General features: G+C 42.4%; 1 long non-coding RNA gene across 1 annotated transcript in view; it reads right to left on the bottom strand.

The window, feature by feature from the left end:
- The window catches only part of LOC119865013, a 54,391-nt gene extending 46,659 nt beyond the window's left edge, over nucleotides 1-7,732 (bottom strand). The window contains exons 1-3 of the long non-coding RNA XR_005375771.1: nucleotides 7,329-7,732; nucleotides 3,844-3,919; nucleotides 1,791-1,906 (exon numbers count right to left, since the gene is read on the bottom strand). This is a non-coding gene — a long non-coding RNA (uncharacterized LOC119865013). The remainder of the gene's footprint in view (nucleotides 1-1,790; nucleotides 1,907-3,843; nucleotides 3,920-7,328) is intronic.
- Between the last annotated feature and the right edge of the window lie 14,209 nt (nucleotides 7,733-21,941).

Below are 21,941 nucleotides of genomic sequence, written 5' to 3'. Positions count from 1 at the left end.
TTGTCGGGCTTCCCGCCTCACCGTCGGGCCTGTGCACACCACGTTCACCTCACCTCACGTCAGGCCCTTCTGCTCGGTGGCTCTCCCTTGGTTTGACCTTCAGTTTGTCTCTCAGATTATCCCTCTGGTTTATTATGCAGGAAGAAATTGATCCAAGATCAAGGAGAGGGATTTAATACAAATTGCTACTGACAGGGTGTACCAATTTAAGCATTTATTGACTAACAAACTCTGCTCAGCCATGCCAGTGCGCACTCATTGAAACCTCTTGTCTGCACACTTGGGAGGCCCTGGTTCACTCAATAAGTCAGTGATCCCACCACTGACGTTAGCTTTCGAAGGAGCTCTCTTCTCAACAATGTCCAGTTCTCACCCATTTTTTGCTATTACCCACTTTGGGTTTTTCAGTGTCATGCTGCCCCTGTCCCCAGAGAATAAATGTAGGCTCTGTAGGTTCTGGACCAGAGGTTTCTAATTGTTTTGACCCAGAACCCACAGTAAGAAATACATTGTTGATCACAATCAGGGACACACACACACACAGACCCCAAAAGTTTCATTTAAAAACAAAAATAAAACCTTACCTTTACAACATGGGATGCATGCTGATTTTTCTATTCCATTTTATCTTACTTTTTTAAAAACTTGGGTCAGGATGCTCTAAATCAATTTCACAATCCCCTAAAATCATGTGACTTGCGGTTTCAAAAACTCTCATCTTGTGCAGTAGACAGCTCTGGTCTTATCCGCTGGGAATCAGGGTCTCATCAACATTGTTTTCTACTTTTGGAGGGTTTCACTACAGCTGAATGATTCTCAGGATATTGCTAGATTTTACTAGTCAGGTGACCACTGGTGTAAGGGCCATCCTCAGTAAAATAGGTACACATGCATGCTCATGCACGCCCATGTGCACATACACAGTCCCATCCTCTATTCTGTTGCTCCATAGAATTTCTGATGGGTCTTTTCCAGTTATGAGTTGTCTTGGCCACAGTCAATAACAGAGCCTTCACCAATAAAAAATAAATAAAAAAAAAAATAACAGAGCCTTCACTGCATTCACCACCCTGCGTGGTCTAGGTCCTCCAGATCTTCCAACATGACCCCATGCCTGATGCTCCTCTGCTCCACAAGTTAGCCCCCAAGAGCAAAGAGCAATATGCTTTACCATCCAGATAAAGCATAATCTTTCAACCCCTTGGAAGGAAAGATAAGAAGAGAGCAAGAACAAGGGCTTTGTAGGGATGTTGACATAATTCTCATTAACTAATAAAAGGAAATGTATTTCATCTGGAAAAACAAATATTTTTTCCTAGAAATAAACAGAGGAATTTATAGTGTGATATTCTTATATCTTCAGTAAGCTTTGAGATGCATAAAAGCTGCTGGAATCTTAATCTATATATAAAGAATTCTATAGTGTATGTCTTGGCTTTTGTCATTATTTATGCAGTTAATGTTTCTAGGTTTATTTTAAAAGTGTTCTAGAATTATTCATAGGTTTCCCCAAAGAGCATTTATTTAACTAACCGGCAGAACTGGGTTCTGATAGCCCCTAAGCAACCTTGAGAGTAATCCAACACTTGCTACTTACACTTCCTTACTACACACCCAGACTTTAACCCCCTGAGCTACAATTTGATTACTCTTTACCCCCTTGAGATCAGACTTCAGTATTTCTCAAATGAACCTTTTATCCAGGTATCAGTCAGGATAGGTTAAGTATGCTGTAGTAACAAACAACCCTAAAACCTTACTGGCTTAAAACAATCAGGTTTATATCTCACCTATGCCACATGTGTCTGTCTCACATTGGTTGGGAGGTAAGGGTGCTGTGCCATATGTTGTCCTCACTCAAGAACTCTGATTTATAGATTCTCCATATCCAGAATGGCACCAGTCACTGCGATGGGGAGAAAGAGAGGGAAAATTGAGCATCGACCCCGAAAGTCTTCTAACTCATAGTGTCACATGTCACTTCTGCTCTTATTTTACTCACTAGAACAAGTCACATGACCATGGCTAACATCAAAAGAATGAAAGAAGTGCCATCTTACCTTGTGCCCAGGAAAGATACACATGAAGTTTCATGAACAGCCTTCTTCTCCATCAGTAAAAAAGATGCTTCTCTGGGCACCTGGGTGGCTCAGATGGTTGGGCATGTGCTTTGGCTCAGGTCATGGTCTCAGCGTCCTGGGATTGAGCCCCATGTCTGGCTCCCTGTTCAGTGGGGATTCTGCTTTTCCCTCTCCCTCTGCCTCTACCTTGTTCATGTTCACTCTCTCAGTATCTCTCTGTCTCAAATGAACAAATAAAATCCTTTTTTTAAAAAAAAAATATGCTTCTCCTGTGTGTCTCAGCAGCATTTAACTCTGTTGACCACCTGTCTTTCTTTAAATTCTCTTCTCCTTTGGCCCTGATCACCTGCTTTCTGACTCCACCTATTACCCTTCTTTTCTCCCTCAAAATGCATGTGTCCCCATGTTCTGAACTAAGATTTCATCCAGGATGGGACCTTGAAGAAGGCAGTCAAATTTTTATCTCTCGTCCTACAAAGAATGATCACCTCAGAAAACTAGGGCAAAAGTAAATATGCATGAATTTACAAAAAAAAAAAAACACACCTTTTTCTCCAAGTTCTTTCTTTTAAAATAGACAATAGAACCAACTGTCTAGAAATTCCACTTTGGAAAATCTACCTAACAAAAATAAAAGCCCCGATATATAAAGATACATCTACCAAGATATTTATCATATCATGGTTTATAGAGGCAAATACCCAGGAAGAACCTAAATGCCCAGGAATAAGAAATGTTCTTGACTCCATTGTAACATACTCAATAGCATAAATTGTTATGCAGCTCTTTAAAAGATTGAAATCAATCTATCTCTAATTGCCCATGGTGTATTGTTAAGTACGAAAAGCAATTTACAGAGTTACATTTATAGTACAATTCCATGTCTATGAAAACAAACACCAACTCCAACCAAAAAAGTACTAAATATGTGTTTCTGTTTGAGCATAAAGGAAATTGTGGAAAAATACATAATAGCTTGTTGATGTTGATCATCTCAGGAGGATTAGAATGGAAGGCAGTGGGAAGAGATTCTTAATCTTCTAAAAATGTATCTTAGGATGGTCTCATAGATTACAGCCATTGATGCTATAATTTTTCATTTAATGTATGGAAAGGTAATACAAAAACAAAAACTAAGATGAGTCTTCATTAAGAAAAATAATAATGAAAATAATCCTATAATTTCAACACTGCCCCCCGCCACATGATCCTCCACCTGTCCAGATTTATTTCATAGTTGCACCCCCAATGCATTTATCAGCTTTTCACTTAACTTCACATCTTAAATGCTTTTTCTCATCACCCCTTGATCTTACAAAGATCTTACAAATTATCTTACAAAGATCATTACCTTTATCTTCACCACCTTCTAAGGGACCAATAAACGAATTTATCAAACCACTATTTCAAAGCAGATAGCACGAAAACCATCACGATACCAGGTCTATCATCCTAATTTATGCTTTTAAACACTATTTTTCCTTGAGATGCCTTTTATATTATGAATTTTTACGTATGAGCAATATTAGTTTTTTTATTCTAGTGTGATTTAGAAGGTAAACACTGATTTTGCATTATTTATCATTAACTTCAGACCCTCCATAAATATTCCATGTACTATCACCATCAATTTATATGTATCTATTCCAACATAACTTGAGACTTTCTTTTATGGCAGATAAGGAATTAGATCATTTGTGAATTTTCTTACTTCCTTCATGCTTTCTCATTGATCATTAATTTAATCTGAGAGCTAATATACCTCCTTCTGTGTCTTCTGTAACCTGCTTTCATTCCAAGCAAATTAAAATCATTATCTTCACTCCATTTCCTTCTACCTGTTCATAAAAAGAGGAAATAAGAATATATATATTTGTGTTTCCTTGTTGGTATGTAAGAAATTTTTTCTGGTGTTATGTCTATGAGCTAGATAGTTTAATAGTCACTTCTTGTGGGAATGGGGATCGGGTGGTTGGGACATAGGATTGTGAGGGACATAGTTATTTTACGATATCGATCTACCATCGCTTGGCTATGCCTTTATCTGTTCAAGAGGTGCCACCTATAGGAAAGATTCCAAGGGGCCCCAATTAGGAGAGTTTCATATGCCTCTACTACAACTTATAGTAGTGTCAAAAGACAATGGATTGAATTTTCAGAATTTCTAAAGAAAAAGGGAGTGATACCAGATGGCTATGTCCATTCAACCTATTATTTTCTCGTGGAAGATATTCTAAGACTTGAAAATGTTTAGGAACTATGTAACTCAAATAGTTATTCCATTGAAGTCATTGGAGAGACTTAACTAGAAAAATGAGCCTTAAAATGAGAAATTTTGGCTATAAAAATACATAAATAATGAGCAGCAAAACCAATTATTGCATATAAACTATAACTATTATCTCAACCACCTATTTTGAATATAGGTAGAAATAACACAAGTGGAAGTAGTTTCTAAGAGAACCAAGAGTAAGTAATAGAGGAGTGGGAGGGTGTGACTGAACACTATTGGTGTTTAACTTTTATTTATATAAAGTCCATCAGACGATGTTGGGGGAGGCAGAAAGCATTCTTGACATCTGTTGGGCACTTTGTTTTCAGATACTATGTATGTTTGGATTGTATCCACCTTGTGATTCACCATTATAATCTTCTATAGTATCCATTTTACTTTTTATTCTTTTAGAGTTTTCTATGATTCTAATCATTGTAGAGCAGAATTTTAAGATGTTCTGTTTGTATTCATAACTGCCAATTCCTTGAGATTGTCCTGTGGATTCTGTTTTGTTATAATTTCCATGCAGGTCATGAAATACAAAGAGAAGCAGGAAAATGGTCTCAGGAAAGAAAATCATCTCTGTCATCACTTAAGGATTCACAATATAGAAAAAGAGACAGGCAGAAAAACAAATAATTGTAGCAATATAAAAAGCAGCGCCAGAAAGAGATGTGTCAAATTATGGGAACAAAAAAAGGGGAATTTGAAAGATGACATTTGACCTTGGCCAAAGATGACCTTATCCCCATAAGTACATGGATGGAAGCATTCTAAGCAGAGGGAATAGTATCTGCAAAGATATGATGGCTTGACTAGTAAGGACCTGAAAGGAATTTGGCAGGAATAATATGTATGAGGAACAAGACTGTGGGTTTTCCTGCAACTCAACTTTAAATGATCTCTAGTTGACTGTTCAGTCCTACCAGAAATATGTCATTTTAAGTAAATCAACTCAAAGAGTGCTTTATATTCTAAAAAGACTCTGAAAATCTTTAGTTCTCTGAGGGTATAGCTTCAGGATGTTCCCAGAACACACCAGTATAACATCAACATTTAGTGTAAGAAGAGGCAGAGGATGGGTTTTTAACTGACAGAATTATAGTGCACCTGTCAAAGTACACGAAATCAGCTACATAAATATCACAGGCCTACCCACCCTGTGACAGCATAAACCTCAAACTTTTTATCAAGTTAAGAAATAAAAATAAAGGAAGGCTCTCTACATGTCTTCTCACAGAAAGTCCAGCTACTTCCACGTCCAGATTTTCTATACTTCCTTTCCCCAGACATTTTTTTTCCCAAGCCAAATGTATGTCTTCTTTTATGAAACAATTTCTCTCCTCTGGGTCTGCACTTAGTGCTAGAGTTTTCCTTTTCAGAAATGGTAAGAATGTGAAAAAAAAAAAAAGAATATATTTTGAAATGGAGTTGCATCGAAAGGCATTCCTGCTGGAGCTTCTGTGAGAGAGAACCACAAGAACTTTGGTTGGGTGATTGGCAATGCTGAGCCAAACTCGCTGGGGCCAGGACAGGCTGATGGGGAGAGAGATAGGTTTTCTGAAATGTAAATGTGTCCAGCCTCCTCCTCTGATGCAGGACCAAGAAACAAGAGCGCTTAAGGCAACTTTTGCATGAATAATGCATGATAGCCTGGGATGGTGGTGCTCTTAAGACTGATATTTGTCGGAATAACAATGGGATCAGGTGGTTTCAGACATTTCAATTAAATTCAATAAATGTTTATCAAATACTTTGAGCGTGGCTGCCAGTCACTGCACCAGTTTTGTAGCACTTCTGCAGAAGCTACTGAGAAAAGGGGTTTTAGGCTTTGTCCTTCAGAGTGTACATCTAAACACGGAGATGGAGATGGAACAAGTGCACAGACAACCCTAATAAAGTGCAGAAAACGCAAATGTCATAGAGAGGTAACAATCGTGTCTGTGGGAGTTGAGGGGAAACAAGGCCACAGGTGATCAAGGGGCACTGGAAGAAGATGGCACTGAAACAGTTTGAAGGAGTGGGACAGCAACAGTTTTGAGCATCAATGATGTGCCTGGAATGAGCATGAGACATCACACTTCATCCTCCCAACAGCCCTACCAAACAGGTATTGCCATCTCCATTCCACTGTTGAGTAAAGTGGGGCTCTGGAGAGTTGGGCAGCATCTCCAAAACCACAGCTATCAGAGGATAGAACCAAAGTTAAAGCCCAAATGTGTCTTTTCCTGCAGGACCGAGCTGACTTTTCCAGGAGTAAAAATGGGGAAGGTCTTCTGGAGTAAGGAAACAGCCAAATCAAAGGCATGAAGGCAGCGAAAGACAACATATATTATGGAAACCAAGTGATCTAGTTAAACTAGAAAGAGAGTAGAGATTGACTGGGCTTAGAATGCCAGGGTAAGATGTTTCTACTCTTGCTGGCAATAGGGAGCCATGGGAAGTTTAGCAAAAATGCCATGATTCTATCAGTGCTTTAGCAAGTGGACCTAGATAAATCGTACAGGTGGGATGAGAGTGGGAAGAAGTTCAAATGGTCCTACTAGTCCAGAGTTGAGGAGGTATCAAAGTTCCATGTAGGATGAATCTACTTGGCTTTCTCCTTGGCATCACACACATCTATCTATTCCACAGTTGAAACCGCATGGTGCCTGTCTGCAACTTACAGATTTTTAATTGCAGCACTTTTCCTAATAAATGTGGAGTCACGGAAAAAAAAAAAAATGTTCTTACAAGAGTCAATGCCTTAGGGAACCACTTCTTGTAACAAGGCTGCTGTTCTCTTTGTGTGGCCATCACCCTCTTTCCATCTGATTCTATTCTTTTTCCCCTTGGAGGTAAGTGTGAGCACACATATATTCGAACACACACAAAGACACACATGCTCTAGTTTTGGCCCCAAGCCTTAGGTCCTCCAGACACTTGCCACCCCTGCAATATCTCACTGGTCCCACACCTGCCTGCATACCCACCTGTTTCCTCCTGTACAGGTGTACAGCAGCACATGGCCACATTTCCTGCCTGGAGTGTGAGTTTCAGGCTCTAAATTCCGTCTTCCCACTTGGTGCCTCATGCTTTGTTTTGCTTGAAGTGGCGTTTTCTCCAGGAGTTGCTCACTCTGGTAGCCTGTCTACTCACCATGGTCTGGCCCATTTCATTATCTTCTGTAGCCCCTCAACACAGAAGCAGCGGGTATGGAAGGGAGGAGGTGAGTGTCAGAAATGAACAAAGGAAGAACCTACTGGGACTTAGAGATAGGATGAAAAGTGAAATGAAGGCGAATAGGCCAAAGTTTGCCCAGTCACTCATTCAACAAACACTATGGACTTTTCTGATTACCATGTTCAAGGGTAAGTCCTGGCTATGGAGTGATTAAAAAAAAAAAAAGGGGGGGATCCCTGGGTGGCGTAGCGGTTTAGCGCCGGCGCCTTTGGCCCAGGGCGCGATCCTGGAGACCCAGGATCGAATCCCACGTCGGGCTCCCGGTGCATGGAGCCTGCTTCTCCCTCTGCCTGTGTCTCTGCCTCTCTCTCTCTCTATCTCTGTGTGACTATCACAAATAAATAAAAATTAAAAAAAAAAAAAGGATACATGCCTTTGTTGACTTCACAGATAAGTTGAAGATTTGGGTGTAAAAGTAAATAAACAAATAAAATTAGGACTATCTCGGATCTTTAAGGAATTTAGAGAAGCTAGTGTCCAAATTTTAATGAGGGGAGAGAGTGCTCAAGGGTTGGAGAGGTGGCAGCAGTGAGATATGAAGTGAGTCACTCACAGACACTGGATAGGGGGTTTGGTACAAACTCTAACAGGAGGCAGTGCAGAGAACGTCTCTATCACTGGCAACCAAATGTAGCTGCCCCCTTGTCCCCGATCCTAGAACACAAGGTCCCTTGTGTTCTCTTGTCCTGAAATCCTGCCTTTACCGTGAATCAATCATCCCTGGTGTAGAATCAGCATCTTTCCTTGTCTCCTCCCACCTCATGCTCTCCTGTGGCATCAGTGAGCAACGTGGACTTGAATGGAGATCCCCAAAAAGAAGGAGGTGGCTCTCACATCCATATGTTCATTGTCCATTCTGGCCAGCAGTTTTGTCTTGTGTTTCTTTTGTTTACTTTAGTTGCTTGTTTTCTTTCCTTCTTGTTCCCTTTCCCACCACTACTTGACTCCTGGGTCCTCCATCTTCGGTTTCTCTTGGAGGGTCTCAGTTGTCTGCTCTTCTACTAAGCTGTTCCCTATTCCTACTCTCCAGTTTACTCCATTACCCTCTCCGGGAGGCAAAGGGTCCTCAGGTTCTTAGGCTCCACCCCCTTAGAACACACTATAGTGACTCTCTCTTTTGCTACTTTACATGTCCTACAAGTCTTGCTTCTCTACCCGACCCCCATCTGTCTCCATTGCTCCCCACACCATCAGGCCTCCACCCTCCTTATTGCCTTATTTCTTCCAAACAAATATAACTCTCTTCCCATGAAGAATTCTAGCAACAAAAATTTCTCCATGTTATTACAAGTTATTCATGTATGCACTGAGAACAAACCATTATTTTAAAGTTACCAAAAAATATTCCCTGTTTCTCAAGTAGTAAAAGAGAACTCAGCTGTGACCAGCAGAGTAATGCTCCACCATCCTCTGGCCCCAGCAAAGAGGTCCACAGGCTAATCCCCCAGAACCTGTGCATATGTGACCTCACATGCTAAGAGCAGCTCTGCAAACATGCTAAAAAAATCTTGATGGGGATCCCTGGGTGGCTCAGCAGTGTAGTGCCTGCCTTTGGCCCAGAGCGTGATCCTGGAGTCCCAGGATCGAGTCTTGTGTCGGGCTTCTGCATGGAGTCTGCTTCTTCCTCTACCTGTGTCTCTGTCTCTCTCTCTCTCTCTCTCTCTCTCTTGCTCTGTGTGTGTGTGTCTCATGAATAAATAAATAAAATCTTAAAAAAAAATAAATCTTGAGATGGGAGATCTTCCCAAGATAGCCTGGGTGGGCCTGTGGAATCACAGAGATCTTGCAAGGAAAAAAGAGACGTGTCAGAAAAGAAAGTCAGTGTCACAGATGGGGAAGACTCAACTGGCCATTGCTGGCTTTGAAGATGGAAGGAGGTATCAAGCCAAGGAATGAATGCCTTTTCCAGCCTCTAGAAACTGGAAAAGGCTAGAAATTGGGTTCTGTCCTAAAGCCTCTAAAAGGACTGCAGACCTGCTGACACCTTCATTTTAGGCCAGTGAGACTCCTGTCAAACTTCTGTAAGTTCTCGAGAACTTTAAGATAATCAATGTATATTGTTTAGTTATAGCTGTGTGTGTGGAGGGAGGAGCCATCAAAGAGGATGAGGAAGACAATGACGGTAGGGCAGGCACAGGCTTTCTCATTCACCTTCCTGGTGGGCCCCAAAGGATGTAGGAGGCCTGAATCTGAACACAGGGGATGACCGTGGGCATCTCTGTTTACATGGGATGACCACCAGTGAGGCTTGCAACAGGTGGCAGTAGGAAGCCAGGGAGAGGTCTGACCTCTGTTTGAGAGGGAGCCATGTCTTTTGGTGGCTTGGGTGCTGAGACGCCCAGAACCCCATTTGAGATTTGTTTTCTGGATGTTGATGTTGTTTCCATCAAACTTTTAAGTTTTGTTGAAACGTATGACTTGAGCTTAACTGTGTCCTAGAGAAGGAGGAGGGTGAATCTGGAGAAAGGTTGTGAGGTGGCAAAGGGTGACCCGGAGGCCAGAGGTGACAATGGTTAGGACACAGTTCTGGCTCACACACACATTCTTGGGGAAAACTCAAAAATATTCCTGGGGGCGGCGGAGGGGGGGGTAGGCTTGTCTTGGGAAAAAACTCCAGAGAAGACCTGAATTCCTGCAATCACCAAGGAGGGAATCTTGACCAATTTTGGACTGATATCCAAAGGGTGATTCTGTGGGGCAGAGAATCTGGGGAAACCTGAAGATGTATATCTACATAGTCTTGTATAGTTTTTAAGACAAGAATGGTGAGAAGAATTTTCATTTGGATAACTGCATATCCCAGTTAAAGGCACTAAGATAACTCTTAGGCCATACATAACATTTACTTCTCATTCCTTCAGCACATTTGCTTAATATTATAGAAGAATGAACACAAGCCTGACGGGGGTGGGGGGCAGGTTTCCTGGCTTCAGTGTTAACTCCTTTCCTCTTCTTTTTTTTTTTTTTTTTCCTTCTTGCTACCTCCTCCTCACCTGAACCCTGACTAGCAGACAAGGTACAAAGTCTTAAAAAACTGCTTGGAAGACCTATCCCAGGGTTATACCAATGACCCTGAACTAGAGGCACAGTTCCAAACATAGGTTTCTAAGCGCTGAGTGATGAAAGGGACTACCTGGGCCAACCCACAAGGAAACACACTCCTCTCTCTTCTTCACCCCGTAAAACCTGCTTTGACTTGGAAAGTCATCCGGTTGTCGCTACTCCCTGATGCACGTCAGCCAAATAAAACCTTTAGCCTGTACTGAGTCACTTAAACTATGTTTTTCTTGACCATGTCTTGTGGTCTAAGTTAGGTACTTCATTAGGTACTTTATATATACCATTTCATTTAACCTTCACAAATAACCCTACAGTAAAAATGTTGTTCCCATTTCACAGATGTCAATACCGAGGCTTGCATAGATGGTATGACCTGCCCAAAGTCAAACAGCCAGTACATGGTACAGTCATGGTTTTAAACCCTGATCTACCTGACTCCATCCACAGGTGGAGACAGAGCTGTGGAAACCAGGAGATTGTGGATGAGTCGGGAAACTGAGAGAGGAGGGGAGGGAGAGACAATGGTGAAGGTCCTAGCAAGAAGATGGGAGAAGACTGATGACCTGGCCTAATAACCAGGCAGAAACCAAACTCTTCCTTTCTCCTGCTTTTTGCTCTATTCCGACCTACAGTATATTGGGTGAGGCCCACCCTTGTTGGGAAGGGCAACGTGCTTTGCCTTCTCTACCAATTCAAGTGCTTATCTTATCCAGAAACACCCTCACAGCCACATCCAGAATAATATTAAACTGAATATCTGGGCACCCTGTGACCCAGTCAAGCTGACACATCAAACTAACCATTACACAGAGATGCCCTTGTGGTCAAACCTTCATCACTTTTCAGCCTCCAACCTCCCTGAGCTTTATATGGATTTGACAGTGTTTATGTAAAGTTTACATATTGTAGCTGCTGTTGTGGCAGGAGAGGGGGCCGGCCCAGCTCCTCAGCCTCCCCTCCTGCCCCCTCCTCCCTGCAGCACTCTCCAAAAAACCTCCTCACTGCAGCACTCTCCAAGAAACCTCAGGGACCCTTGGATTCTGAAGGGCAGAGACTGAGTGGCACTCTACAGAGAAAAGAGCTCAGGATTCGACAATGCCTGACAGGGTTAGATATTTGATGCCCCCAAATCCATTCCTGTAGCCCTGAGGAGTAATGGGGGCCTGTGGTTGGTTTGCTCCTTCCCTTCAACGGAAGGGGGCTGGTTCAAGGGAGTTGACTGATGGACAAAGGAAAAAGAGCCTTGAGGAGCCAACATCACCATGAATGAACTTGGTCCTAGGAACATGGTAAAGAAAAACCTTTAGGCAGAATGAACAAAGAGCATTAGGATTTACTCTCAACCTTGAGCCCTTAAAAGAAAGCTCACATACCAGAGTACCTTGCATCCCTACAGACTATGAGGCTCTTTGAGGGCAGGGACCAGAGGAAGCTCCAAAAACATGTGGTGGGTGGCTAAAACTGAAATCCACCCACATACTATGTGAATTTTTTTTTGCCCTTAGGAATCACCCTCATCTCTGAGCCCACAGCTCTCCATGGGTTCAGGGAGCAACTGGTGCTGATATTTCTATATTTATATTAACCATTTCCAGCCAGTTGTCACGGATATCTAGAAGGTAAGCAAGGTACAAAAGTGAAATTCAACTTTGAAAAATCTTACACAACCATAGGAAAGTTTGCTTGTTTGTCAGAGAGATAGTCGTTAAAACATTAAAGTTTTTCACAGCAGATACTCTGGTTTGCTGTCAGAGGAAGGAATAAATGAAGGGAGCGTGTGCTCGGCCTGGGAATTCAGAAGAGACGGCTGTGTGGTTCTTGCTTTTTTTTTCCTCTTCCAGATCAGCACCTGTCAACTTCACTCGCACAAATTCAGAGCGAGGCACTTTCTCTCCATTTTACAAATTTTATGACACTGCTATCTATTTCCTGTCAAATTAGCGCAATTCTCACTTTTTACAAGCCTTTGTTATGTAGATCTATAGATAATTTTAATTCTATTGTCCTTGTCTTTATTAAACCGATACCCTCTACTGCATTAAATTGGGTCGTAAAAATTGTATCACGTTATTTTATGTAGCATAAATATAATGTCGTGTGTTCACTGTACTGTCAAGTGTTGGTGGTAATGAATAACTGACTTTCATTGCCCGCTGAGAATGCTGACGTTCCCTCCCACTCCACAGCTCTGGCTGATACTAGACTATTTTCAAGCAACACCATCTCCGCTTTCCCCTAAGAATCACCTGGTGAGACAATCACCTATTCTATTCCAACCTAATTGTATCATCTCTCCACCAAAAAAAAAAAAAAAAAAAAAAAAAGGAAGATAAAGGAAACTAAATCCTCAGCAGTCCCTGTCTTTGTTCATGACTCAGACTCCCTTATAAGATTTTTCTTAGGCAGTAAGAAATTGAATGCTTCAAATTTTGAGAAAATAGGCAGTTTCTTGGTGACCTGGCTGATGGGACCAACTTCTTCAACTTTTGGTGTCCTGTGCTGCCTTCTGACACAAGTGTCTTAATCTACCAGGGGCCACTGACCATTCACTCAGAGTTCTCATGGCCTCAAAGGCCCCAGGGGCCAACTCACCAAGACAGTGCCCCCAGAGGACAAGTTGGGAATGGCAGAGCCAGGAAATAGCTGGAAGATTCCAGAGAGGCAAACCGCCCAGAAAATCTCTAGTGGCCGGCTGGGCTGGAGTCTTTTGGCTGGAGAGAAGCTTCCTAAGGGACAGAAGTATTTTTATTCCTAAGCTGGGGGACAGTGGGAAGAGAGGTGAGCTAGTGGGCTCCACTTTGTGAAGTACAAACAGGTGTTTGATGGTCACCAGGGCTTTCCTGATCTATCTCACTAGAAGCTCATGTACTCTCTACCTGAGACCAGAACTGTAAAGAGTTTGCAGGGCTCTTATTTCTGTCACCCCCTCTCTGTGTCCCTGTAGAGATTTCCAGAGAAACCCTTAAAGCACAAAAGAAATAAGTGCTTGTCTTAAGAGAGAGCAAGGAGGAAGCGGGAAATTGGGTAAACCACAGGCCACTATGCATCTGAAATTGCGGGCAGAAAACCCAGGGAGAGAGTGATGGAAACCCTAGAGGGAAGAAAAGCAGACCAAGTCACTGAGGTTTGTGTCAGGAAAAGAAAAAGGAGAGAACAGGTTGCTGGGCAGGTCTGAGGAAGCACCCTGAACAGAGGAGCAGGGAGGCCCTGACTAGAGCTCCTGCTGGCTCACCCATGGCTGGTGGGCTCCTAATCAGGGAGGGGAGGCCATCCTAGGCCAAAGAGTCCTGGATTCAAATCTCTGCCACTGCTGGCAGTGTAAACACAGACCAGTGTCTTCATCTCCCCGTGCCTTTGTAAAATGTGCACGAGAGTAATTTTCACCTCTTACAGTTATCATGATTCTTTTTCCATTTTTCTCCTGGCCTCAATATCAAAATATCTCAGAAATGTTTAGTCCTCAAATGCATTTGGGAGAAAAACAAAAATAAATATCATTCGAACCCTGTAGATATGGAAAATTGGCTTGTTCCTGTCAGTGACATCCTGCCCAGCTTGGATCCCTGTCAGGGAGGCTCATTGTTCATGGTATTCATTTCCAAGTGAACCCCTTTCATTAAGGACAACAAACCATGCCATCCCATTTGTCTTTAGCCTGGTTGCAGTGACAACTGGATTCTGAAGTTGCAGTGTATTCTGACACAGCCCAATCCAAGTCGGAGGAACTGTTACAGATGGTGATGATGAAAGAAGGCAGCTCCCAAGCAAAGGATTACTCCTAGGAAGAGCTGTCAGTGCCCTGAAGAAGGGCAGGGATTGAGAAGAATGGGGAAACAAGCAATTGTGCAAACAAAGCAGAGACTCTGAGCTGCACTGGCCCAGAACTATGGGGTCCAAGTGGGTGTGCCTGTGAAGTAAAGGGTGGACATGGAAAGAGATTCCTGACCATTCCTCACCAATGCAATGCCTTAGTTCAGCCTCTCCATCTCCACTTGGATTTTAGCAACAGTCTCCTGTAAAAAAATGAAAGTGAAATGCAGAGCCTCCCAGTTTGAGAAGAAGAGGAGGTAACTTTGGCAAAGATGGGTGGCTAGAAGTGGCTAGCCTGAGAACCCTCACCAAACTCCCTCATCTCCTACTTGGGGCACTCCCCCTGCTTTTCTGCCACTACCACCATACAGACCCTGAAAGTCAGGTGGAGAGGGGAATAACAGCTTCTGCTTTATGGTTCTGACCTGAGTGTGGGCTTAACTCTACATTTAGGTCCCCTTAGCACAGCTGAGAAAGATGAAAATTCCAAAAAAGTTCACTAAATCCAGAGAGAGAGAACAGTAAATAAATAATTTCCAGAATGAAAAAAAAAATAACTTCCAGAATGCACAATTGCATAGAAACAACATGATTTCCAGTGTTTTTGAGGCTCTAGAAGTGAGCTTCTAGTCCCATAAGAACAGAAGTAGCCAGGTTTCTAGAATCCATGTTTCCATGCTCCTGTCTGAGGGACACCATTTCCTCAGGTTATTGATAACTTGGTATTGACTGGGGTATGTCACAAGGTATAAAAAGAAATGCCAGGAATGTGGACAGACAAATCAAGGGTCAGGGCAATCAAAAGAAGGTCCTAGTATGGACAGTAGACTGTCACATCTCAAATAACTACTCTCCCTGTATTATTTTTATGCCAGACATGAGCAATGCTAGGTTCTCTGAGAATGGGATAGGAAGTTGGTAAAAGTGATAAAAGTGAGATGGGGACAAGAAGTTTTTAATGACAGAAACCAAAAGAATAAGGAGTTTATGCTTAGACAAGTTTTCCTTGGCCAATTTAATCACTTTTTATGATGCCTTCCCTGACCTTTTTTCCTTAGTGATTTCCAGAGATGGCTACCACAAATATCTTCCCACTGTGTTCATGCACCGTGTTCCACTGTTCAGGAAGTGAAATCTATGTCTCTTCCCCTTGAATCTGGTCTGGACTTGTGACCCGTTTTGATAATACAATATAGTGAAAATGACATTCTGGGACTTCCAAACTCAGGCCTGAAGAAAACTATCAGCTTCTATGTCCCCCCTCTTAGAAGCTATCTGCCAAAAGAAGGCTAACTACCCTGCTATGAGGAAGTCAAAACAAGCTAAGTGGAAATGCCACTTGGAAGGTGAGAGATGGCTGGCCAGCAGCCAGCTGTTCCAGTCCTCTAAGATGAATAAAAGACATGAAAGTAAAGGAGCCATCATGGACTTTCTGTACCAGCAGACAACACATAAAGCCAGTTTCCCAGCCAAGCCAAGCTGAGGTTCTAGAATCATGAGAAATCATAAATTGTTGTTTTAAGCCACAGAATTTTGGTATGTCTTGTTACACAGTAATAAAAATCTAAAAAAGCGACTCTACGCCATAGTAGGTCATCATCACCTCTGTGCTATCTAGGTATTTTTGTGCACACTTCTATAATTGTTGGATTTCTAATTGGTTAGTCTTCTTTCAGAGTCTTTAAAGACAAGGACAATGTCTTAAGCACCTCCGATTCCCCAAAATAGTAGGTGCTCAAGAATTAATTTTTCGGTGGATGACTGGCTAGACTGGATGGATGCCTGAGAGGTGATAAATACAGGGGCCCTTTTCCCTCTATGAGCCAAAAAAGAGTAATTTAGCTTAAGAGAAGGGTGCTTTCCACACAACCCTTTCCTCTGACATTTGAAGGAAAATGAGAGAATTTAACACAGAAATACAGAGAATTTAGAACCTGAGGATAAATGAGGGAACTCCTTCATTATCAGTCAGCTCCTATGAGGTAATAGAAAATATATATTGGTCTCTGTCCCCAGTTCTTTTCACAGAGCTCCTGAAATCCTTGGGACTTCCTAGGTGATAAGAGCACTAGGAGCATCTTTTGTCCTAATATTTGTCTTTGACCCATTCCCTGACACAGGACTCCTAAAACCTTTCTAAATTCCTAAGTGATAAGAGCAGTAGGAGCACCTTTTATTCTATTGAGGCAGTTCTGGGCAGGCTCCTGGATGGGGGCTGGTCACCAGAAAGAGCAAGCCATGATTAGAAGCTTGGGATTTTCAGCTCCACCCCTCCCATTCTCTAGAGAGGGGAGAGGGACTAAAATGGAGTTAATGATTGATCATGACTATGTGAAGAAGCCTCCATAAAATTCCAATAGCATGAGGTTCAAGGAGCTTCCAGGCTGGCAAACACATCCTTACCAGGAGGGTGACACACCCCAACTCCACAAGGACAGAAGCTCCTATAACTCGGGGCCCTCCCAGACCTCACCCTATGTATTTCTTCATCTGGCTATTCCTCTGTAGAATTTATCATATCCTTTAATAAACTGGTAAATGTAAGAAAACGTTTGAGTTTTGTGAGTCACTCTAGCAAATTAATTGAACCTGAGAAGAGGGTATGGGAACTTCCTATTTGTAGCCAAGTCAGACAGAAGTTGTGAGTATCCAGGAGATCTATTAGTTGTGATGGGCATCTAAAGTGGAGTGGAAACAGTCTTGTGGGGCTGAGTTCTTAACCTTTGGGATCTGACACTATCTCCAGGCAGATAGTTTTAGAATTGAGTTAAACCGCAGAACACCCTGCTGGTGTCTGAAGAATTACTTGGTATGGGGATAAATCTCCACACGTTTGGTAATCGGAAGTGTCAAAAGTGAAGTATTCTCTGTGAAAGTAAAGGAGACACACAGGGAAGAAATACCTAGTAGGGAAGAACTGGGTTTTTCCCTACACAGAGAAAGGGAAAAACAGAGTTTTCCCTTTACAGCTTCTATCTCACCAGTGATGAAGGGCATGTCATCATTTATTGAGGACAATGATGGGACAGATTTGAGATAGGAACTCAGAGAAAGAACTGGAAAAGATAAGGCAAAAAAAAAGGCATTAGAATGACTATAAAGGAGAAAACATTACTGAGAATGTCAGTCTGAGACACAGGCTGTTGACAGAAGCTTCTTAGAAAGAGGATCACCTTTCTATCCAGAAAGAAATAAAAACATACAAATTTTTTAAATGAAAGACTTTCCCTACTAGAGATGGTTGAGATTTGAATTCTAGGGAAATTCCTAGGTCTCCAGAAAGGCCAAATTGAAATGGTCATGAAGTAAACTCATGATTAAATTTATGAAAATAATTGTACATTTTTTTCAAGTAATAAGACTCCACGTACTCGGCAACTTCCGTAGATGAGGTGGGCATGCACCATCTGTGTAACAAAAATTATTACCAAATGCTTTCACACATCCCAATGTTTAAATGTGTCGTGAGGTCAAAAGGAGGAGATGATAGGGGCTAGAGATTTTTAAAAATAAATCTTTATAAGTTACTTTGAAAATTAAAATCAACATATGAATAGTAATAGCTGCTTATGAGGATTATCACAGATTCTTCAAAAACCAAAACTTAAAAACTTTTTGTTTTTTAAAGGTTTTGTTTATTTATTCAGGACAGCCACAGAGAGAGAGGCAGAGACACAGGCAGAGGGAGAAGCAGGCTCCATGCAGGGAGCTCGATGTGGGACTTGATCCCAGGACCCCGAGATCATGACCTGAGCCAAAGACAGATACTCAATCCCTTAGCCACACAAGTGCCCCAAATATAGCGGGTCTTAATTTGTAATCACCATGCTCAGGTTAAGAAGCATTATGTTATCTATTTTCTTAAAATTATATTAAATCTGACTCTACCCCAACCTCTGACTGGCCAACCCCTCTTCCCCATTTTCCCCTAGAGTCTTACACAGTCCAGAATATTCAGGAAGAAACAGTATTGGTCATAGCTCATATACCCTTTGTTTATATCCATATAGTCTTTTGAAGGTAGAAAGTTTTATGTATCGTGTGCCTGATTTAAAATATAGTGTATTCGTAGAAAATTTGAGGTTTAGTAAGGCCAACAGATCAAGCGATGATTGTCATTGACTAGATAGTTTATAACTGACAGTTCCCAAAAGGGGAGGTCATGCCATGCCATGCAGGGGCCACACAGAGAAGCACCAGCGTTGGTTAGGAGGCACTAGGGAGGGGGCAAGACCACGTGCAAGAGTATTGCATTTTCTTCAGGAAGGAACAGATAAGGTGTGGTAAGCAGGTTTGGGCTTGGCTAGTTTGCGTTATTTTGGTGGGGTCTAGAGCATAGGGATTGTCCCTGGTTGTCTAGGACCTGACCCTGGGGTGATGAGTGCAGGTGGATAGTGGTTTAGGGGGTGGGAGTCATATAAAGGAGGTAATTGGGGTGTGGGCTCTGGATGGGAATTAGCTAACTGGCGGAGGGGCAGGCCCTCCAGAGTGAGCAGGGCCCCAGATGTCAAAGCATCAGAATACAGAAAACAAAAGACATGGCTAATGTAGTGCCAGGATGACTGCATATCTGGGACTTTTGTGCAGAATGGGAGCCCCAGGGTGGAAGATCCAGTCTCCCTGGGAGCTGCCATTTCCCTTACCTTTTGGAGAGCCTATTACGTCCCAAGAGACTCTCTCTCCTCTCAGTTTTGGGAACTGTTATCTTCTCTTAAATCAGCTACATCAACTGACACCATCTGCGTTAATTACGATACTTGTGGCTGCAAGTCATAAAGAAAAAAGAAAACCTCAATTCAACTTGGCTTTAATAAATAAAGGGACGTTTTGGCTCACTTACTGGTAGGAAAGCCTTCAGGTGTGGTTACAGGATCTCTAGTGCCACGTGTGTGGTTTGAAAGTAGGACCATGAATTTTTTGATGCTTCTCTTTTCAAAAAGTGAAGACGCCCCATTCCCCTTGCATTCAGTATGTGCTGGACTTGGCAGCTTGCTTCTAAGGAATAGACTTTGCACAAGTCACGGTGTGTGACTTTTGAGACTATGACATAAAAGGCGTTAAAGTTTCCTTACTGTGGAGGAAGTCAGTTATCATGTTGCAAGAACACCTAAGCCTACAGAGAGGGTCCTACCCACAGCAGTCACGAACCTGCCAACTCTGAGAAAGGGCCATCTTCGAACCAGCTTGTCCGGCTTCAGACGAGCCTTCAGATGAGTGCAGCCCCACCCGATGTCTTGATTGCCATCTCATAAAAGACGCTGAGAACCAGAACCACCCAGACAGGCCACCCCCAAACCCCTTGTCCAAAGAGACTGTATGAGAAAATAACTTTGTGATTTTTAAGGCATTTAATTTTAGGATAGTTGGTTACCCAGCGATAGATAATGATGGTGCCTATTGCTGCTATTTTCCCCTGTTATGCCTTTTTCCACATGGCAGCTTACTTCTTACTAAGCTCACCTCCCTCATGAGGGTAAAATGGCTGTATTAGTTCCGGGTCTGACAAACAAACACCTCACTATCCAAAAGGAGAGTCTGTGTGGATATCTTAGAATCCTGAGCAATTGTCTTAAGCTTCTGACAGACTGGGCCACCCCTGGACCAATCCCTGAATTAGGGAAATAACATAGGCTGACCAAGAAAGCCCTGGGTTACCTGAACTATGACAAGTGGAAAGAACTTACCTAAACCTCCTGTCTGCTACACATGCCTCCCTGGGAGGCCCCTTCCAGAAACCCTAAGCTTTTGAAAACAAAAGCAACAACAAAGAGTTGCCTTCATGCAATGGACATTTCTATTGCCAATGTTCCCTGGAGACAAAAGGAAATAAAAACTTGGCTTCCTTTTTTGTCACAGGAGCGGGGATGTGGAGGCGAAAATATGATGACAGCAAAATACAAATTACAATCTCCATAAATTAACTTACCCCATATTTTAGTGGGTCTCTGACGGCTCCCTGTAAGATAACAGAAAATATATATATTGGTCTCTGCACCCAGTTCCTGGCATGAAAGTCCTAAAACTCTTGTAATTGCCTGAGTGACTAGAGTGCGAAGAACATCTTTTGTTCTAAAACTTGGTCTTTGATCCTAGTTCCTGACACAGAGTTCTTAAATCCTTTGGTATTTCCCAGGTGATAGCAGTGTCTTTTCTTATAATGAAACAACTCTGGGTTCCTGGATAGGCTCTGGTCACCAAAAAGACCAAGCCATGATTAAGAGCTTGAAAGCTTTAATCCCATAGCTCACTCTCCAAAGAAAGGAAAGAGGCTGGAAATGGAGGCAATGATGCATCACACCTACATGGTGAAGCCTCCATACAAATCCTAAAAGTATGGAGTTTGGAGAGCTTCCAGGTGGGCAAACACATGGAGGTACAGGGAGAGAAGAATGACTGCAGAGGGCGTGGAAGCTCCTTGCCCCTTTCCATATACCTTGTCCTACTCATCTCTTCCCTCTGGATGTTTGTTTACCTGTATCCTTTATCATATCCTTTTATAATAAAAAATAAACTGTTTTCCTGAGTTCTGTGAACCACTCTAGCATATTAATGGAACCTGAAGAGGAGGTCATGGGAACCTCCAGTTTAGAGCTGATCGATCAGACATAGAGGTGACAACTGGGCTTGCGATTAGCACCTGAACTGCTTGGGGGTGGTCTTATAGGACTGAACATCTGATGCTATGTCCAGGTACACGGTAGCAGAATTGAGTTCAATTGTAGGAAACCCAGCTGGAGTTGCAGAGAATTGCTTGTTGTGAGAGAACCACCCACCTCTAGTGTTCTGAGTATAGCAGCTCTGTGAGAGTAAGGGAGAAACACAGGACTGCCTTTCTGAACACTCCCAAATCTATATCCCTAGCCCAGAAGCCCTTCTCAAACTCCAGAATCATATCCAACTCCCTCCTGATATGTCTATGTTGTCGCCTAATAGACACCTCAAATTAAACATATCCAAACTGAGATCCCGATTCACCTCCACAAACATGCTCATGATCCACATTCAATCCATTGGAAATCATGCTGGCCCTCCTCCAGAATTCATCTCCAATTGCATGACTTCTCACTACTTTCTATTACCCCTGGGTCATGATCGTCTCTCACCTCTATTACTGCCTCCTAGCCAACTTCCCTTGCTTCCTACACATCTATTTTCAACACAGTAGCTGGGAAACCCTCGTATGCTCAAAACAAATGTTCGAAATATTGTAGTGTTTTCCATTTTGTTCAGAGTAAAACTCTAAACCCTTAAAACAACCTTAACAAGGTGTTATATGATCCCATGACATCCTAGGCCCCCAGTTCTCCCCATTCGGTTTTTGTTTTTTGTTATTTTTAACTCTGTTTTAGATACACTTGCCTTCTTCACCCTCAACCATGCCAGGAAACTTCTTACCTTGGGGCCTTTGCACCAGCTGTTCCTTCTGCCTGTGAGGGTCTTCTCCTGGCCACCCACTCAGGTAATTCCTTTACCTTCTCAGCAATGCCCACCTG

The sequence above is a fragment of the Canis lupus genome, chromosome 21 (genome assembly GCF_011100685.1).
Source record: "Canis lupus familiaris isolate Mischka breed German Shepherd chromosome 21, alternate assembly UU_Cfam_GSD_1.0, whole genome shotgun sequence".
In the NCBI taxonomy this organism is placed as follows: Eukaryota; Metazoa; Chordata; class Mammalia; order Carnivora; family Canidae; genus Canis; species Canis lupus.
This window is presented reverse-complemented; position numbering and strand designations above follow the sequence as displayed.